The sequence below is a fragment of the Triticum aestivum genome, chromosome 4B (genome assembly GCF_018294505.1).
Source record: "Triticum aestivum cultivar Chinese Spring chromosome 4B, IWGSC CS RefSeq v2.1, whole genome shotgun sequence".
NCBI lineage: Eukaryota > Viridiplantae > Streptophyta > Magnoliopsida > Poales > Poaceae > Triticum > Triticum aestivum.
The window spans coordinates 128,210,872-128,216,289 of record NC_057804.1 but is presented as its reverse complement, the minus strand read 5'-3'; positions in this window follow the sequence as shown (position 1 = coordinate 128,216,289).

The following is a 5,418-nucleotide window of genomic DNA, read 5'->3' as shown; positions in this document are numbered from 1 at the left end:
CATTCAGATCTATGTGTATCTTGAAAATCTCTATGTCCCCCTCAGACACTTGATGATGGATAGAATTGAATCGTCTCTTGATGTGCTTGGTTCTCTTGTGAAATCTGGATTCCTTTGCCAAGGCAATTCCACCAGTATTGTCACAAAAGATTTTCATTGGACCCAATGCACTAGGTATGGCACCTAGATTGGATATGAACTCTTCATCCAAACTCCTTCATTCGCTGCTTCTGAAGCAGCAATGTACTCCGCTTCACACGTAGATCCCGCCACGACGCTCTTCTTGGAACTGCACTAACTGACATCTCCTCCATTCAATTAAAATACATATCCGGTTTGTGACTTAGAGTCATTTGGATCAGTGTCAAAGCTTGCATCGACATAACCGTTTACGACAAGCTCTTTTTCACCTCCATAAACGAGAAACATATCCTTATTCCTTTTAAGGTATTTCAGGATGTTCTTAACCGTTGTCCAGTGCTCCACTCCGGGATTACTTTGGTACCTCCCTACTATGCTTATAGCAAGACATACATCAGGTCTGGTACACAACATTGTATACATGATAGAACCTGACGGATTTCGGGTTCCGGCAGACCCTCTAGATTCGAACACTGGGGTGCGCACAGAGATTTCGCCCTCTGCCTACCTGCACCTCACCGCCTCGCTATGATCTAAGCAATCAAAGGAACAACACAAGAGACACAGAGTTTATACTAGTTCAGGCCACCATTGTGGTGTAATACCCTACTCCAGTGTGTGGCATGGTGGATTGCCTCTTGGGCTGATGATGAACAATACAAGTAACAACAGCCTCGCGAGGGTCTATTCTTGGCTGGTGCGATGAACTTCTAGGGGGAGTTCAGTCGCTCTCTGGATCGATTTCCAGATGCCCCTACCTTGGGAGTGGCTAGTCCTATTTATAGGTAGAGGCCCTGGGCCTCTTCCCAAATATTGAGCAGGAAGGGCGCCAACAATTGGCCATTTTGAAGGGGAACATCTAGTACACTTATCCTGACTAAAGTTGGTCCTTGCCTGCCAAAGGCTCTGGTGATGACGACGGCTTGGGCTCCACGTGACCTCCATCCTGTCGTTCCGCTGGTCTTGGTCTTGTTGCACCGAAATGGCTGCCTTTGCTTGATACTCTCGCCTACGCTTGCTCCCTTAGCACCAAAGAGGAAAGGGAGGACACTGCGCGGCCTGGCGCCCGCCTGGCGCCCTTGGTCGTCATGGCTTGCATCATGGGCACCTCGTGAGGTACCCCACCTTGATCTCTCCGCCTCCTCGCGAGCCAGCCTGACGAGGCCGTGCCTGAGGAAGCTTCCTGTCGTCCGCCCCGTGAGGCTTGGCCCCTCGCGAGGGTCTTGAGCTCGTGCTGATGAAGATGGGCCATGCTGGGCCGCCCCTTGAGCCACGCCGCAGGCAGGCAAGTCTGGGGACCCCTGTTCCCAGAACGCCGACAGTAGCCCCCGGGCCCAAGGCACGGCTGAACTTGGCTGAGCAGAGAAGCGAAGGGGCAAGTGTGAAGCGCCGCGGGCCCTAACAGCCTGCGGCCTCGGGCGCCGCGTGGCAGTTGATTGGACGTGGGTGCCTCAGCAACTGCGTGAATCGACAAAAGAGCGGCACCTGCCTAGGCTTTGCTTCCCTTGCTTCCTCCGGTCATTGCCCAGATCCCCTTTCTTGCGCCCTTCCTTTCTACCTCCGAAATCTTCAGATCTACTTCGACCGCGCGCCCTAGCAAGACATGGCGCCTCGCCAGACCCCGACCGAATCTTGGTACTCGCCCGCCTTGGACTCGCCAAATGTGTCGGAGGCGAGCCCTGCCCGAATGCGTCGGATGGTGGCGGCGCAAGGCATTGACGAGGCGAAGGTGTTCAAGGCCGGCTCCGCCCTTCCTGAGGCCCGAGGGAGCACCTTCTATCCTCTCTTCATAAGCGCCATTGCTGCCGGTCTGGTGCCTCCCTTTTCTGAGTTTTTCTTCTCTGTCCTCCGCCTTTATGACCTGCAAGCTCTGCATCTTCACCCCAACTCTGTTCTTCTTCTGGCGATCTTCGCCTACTATTGTGAGGCTCACGTCGGAGTGCAGCCCTCAGTGGCCTTGCTGCGCCACTACTTCTCCCTCCGGACCCCTCGTGGCGCCATCTCTGCGTGTGCAAGCTTTGTCGCTTATGGCGGCTCCAACGCCATCTCGAAGCCCGGGAAGAGGATTGAGGGCTTCAGGAGTAAGTGGGTCATCATAGATGCCGGGCGCATCCACCCTCGGCTGATCCTGCCCACGGAGCAGCCCACGAGCTCCAATGGTTGGTCTCGCGCGGAACTCGTGGACCCCCGCACGAAGCCGGTGTTGGAGATGATGGACGCGGATCTGAGGCCGGGGAACATGGCGACGGCGAAGCTGACTAGTGCGTCGCTCCTGGAGCACCAGGTGGCCCCGCTTCGCAAGTACTCGCTCCCGCTATGGAGGCCCCGCCTGAGCCCCGAAGGCTTGGCCGACGAAGATCTGGCCGCGGTCCTCCAATCTTTGGTCGGAGGAGACGTGGCGAGGCTGCAGGGCGCCCCTGTACCCTTGTTTCTTCGAGATGATTGGGAGAAGGTGGTGGACTCCATGCCCATCTTCAATGGGGACGGGCCCGTGCCCACAGAGGCTCCCGAGGACCCGGCGGCCCAGGCGATGGTGAACGTGTCCTCCGGCGACTCCAGCGAAGAGGAGGAAGAAGAGGAGCGGGAAGGTGGGCCTGACTCCGAGGCTACCGACAGGGAGTCGAGAGCGCCCCTCCCCTGGCGCAGGTCCCGCACTCTCCTCCTCTTGCCGAGCGACGACGAGGATGACAGCGAGCAGGGCGGCGAGAGCTCGCCCCGATCCGGAAGAAGGACAGGACTGGGCTGATCCCCCTCGGGTGTGCCTCGGCTCCAAGGCGATCCGCAGACGTGCTTCCTGCTTCCGAGCCTCTCGAGGCTGATACCAGCAGCCGGCTCTCGGGCTTCAAGTATGGCCGGAGGTTGCTCGAGCTCGCGAGCAGCGACCAGTAAGTGCTTGATTCTTGTTTTATTCCTTGCTTGTCGTTGAGGCTTGATGTCTGTATCTCTTGGCTAGGCTGGCGCCTGCGGCGAAGAAACTGAAGGGGGCTCCTAAGGCTCCGCCCGGGGCAGCGCCTCTGCCCACGAAAGGAGGTGGCTGCAAGGCACATGCCTCTCCTGCCCAGTTGTCCTCGCGAGGCCTGGTGGAGCTGGTTGGGGCGAGCTCAGCCCCCATGGCCCAGGCGACTCCTGAGGTATCCATGCCTGATGCCATCGCCACAGCTGTTGGGGCGCAGTAGGTCCTGCCTCAGGATGTTGTGGTTACGCTGCCGTCCTCTCCTCCTACTCCACCAACTGCTGTCTCTCCGACCCCTTCCACCGTCCTGGATCACGCTGCTGCCGAACTGGACCGGCTGCGGCAAGATCTTCTGGGCACCGACCATTGCTTGGTGGCCGGGCGCTTGGAGCTGGCTTCTGGCTGGATTCGCTCTGATGCTTCGATTCGAGCGGCACTGGTTCAGTCCTCGACGGCCTACGACGAGGAGAAGCAGGCCATCCTCGGGGCGAAGGCCGCTCGAGGCGCCGCTTTGGGAGAGGCGGCTGATGCCCGAGGTCGCTGCAAGGCACTGGAGAGCGAACTGCAGGGCCTGCAGGACCAGCTTGCCGAGGAGGTCCGCATCCGCCAAGAGAAGGAAGAAGACCTGAAGGCTCGCGAGGCGGCCATCAAGGACCGAGACGCCAAGCTTAACAAGCGTCGTGACCGCCTGGGCGCCCTGGAGCAGGAGTTGGAGGCGTGGAAGGTCGAGTTGGACGGCAAGGCACAAGTCCTTGCCGAGGACCGCGAGGCCTTCACGGAGACGGAGGTGAAGGTTCGCGGCTTGCTGAAGTCGCTCTACGACAGCGGCCAGGAAAGCCCGCTGGCCGGCACCAAGGACGGCCCCGCCAAGCTGCTCCCCTTCATGGTCTGTGCTCTTGAAGATGTCACCCTTGGCCTTGGCCCTACGGCTGAGGCCGAGGCGTGTGTCCTGTCTTCTGCAGCGCTGACGCGGGTCCTTACCCATGTCTACCTTTGCGATCCCAATGTCGACCTGAGGCCGTGAAGGGTCGTGCGGAGGCCCTGCTGTCGAAGTTCCGGGCCTTCAGCACCAAGCCGAAAAGCGAGGCGCTGCCAGTCCTGCGGCTCCACGAGGCGAACCTGCTCCGCGCAACTCCGCCGCCAACAAATGACTCCGTCGTGGCTCCTGTCCTGCTTTCAGTTCCTGCAACATGCATCATGCCTCGGGGAGGCATTTAAACTTGTGTTTGGTGTCGCGATAATAGTTACTGTAATATTTGCTTTTGAATTCCTTGAAATTTGCGCTCTTCCTACTTGCTTATGTTCTACGCTGGCAGAGCCCGGCCCCGCACATACCTCAGCCGCCGTTAGCCCCGACCAGAAACCAGGACGGGACCAAGGAGTGAGGGGCTACGTGACAAGTTAGGCTCCTGAGTCGTGATGCTCAGAAGTCCCCCTTGGCGCACGAACAACAAGTAGGGAGGTGAGATGTGAGGGTGAATCTACCATTCTACATCTGCAGAGCCCGGCCCCGCGCATACCTCAACCGCCATTAGCCTTTCGGAACTAAGGAGTGAGGGGCTACGTGACCAGTTAGGCTCCTGAGTCGCGATGCTCAGGACTCCCCATTGACGCTCAAATGGCCTTCGTACCTTGGCTCCGCTCAGGGAGAGACACGCGATGAACCAGGCCCCAGGGGCTTGGCTGGGTGGCGTACGCCTGGGCATGACCCAGGCGCAGCCCCCGTGCCCAGCCCCCTCGCACGGCACTCCCAAGGGGAGGCATTGCGATGAGACCAGACACTGAGCTCTGGGCTCCCTGAGGTTGATGCGGCCATGGGCCACCCTTAGTTGTTTATCACCAGCGCGGAGCATAGCGCTTCCGTATGTGTACGGGCATAGCCGCTCCTCGGCAGTGTCGTCAGCCAGGGCGGAGCATGGTGCTTCCACTAGTGCGTGGGAGGGGGCTCCCCTCCGGGAGGAGCCCCCGGGGCGTGTACAGCCCCGCCCCGACACGTGGCCGGCACGGTAGGGCATGAGGAGGTGTATCTGGGCACCCGTGAGCCAGCGCGAGACTCACAGGGCCCTACCTCAAGGCGGGTTGCGCCTGGCACTAGGCCTTAACTTGTGATGTGTTCCTGCAAATTTGGCTAGATGCCGATGCTCTACGTCCTCGGGTCCCGGCCCTCGAGCGAGTCTCAGCCGTCGCTGGTTTGCCAGGGCGCGATGTCGTGGACAAAGCCAGAGGGTGAGGGCTGGAGAGCTAGTAGGAGCCCTGAGTCGCGATGCTCAGGTACCCCCCCCCCTTTAATGCGCAATCTTGGTTAGATGTTGATGCTCTACGTC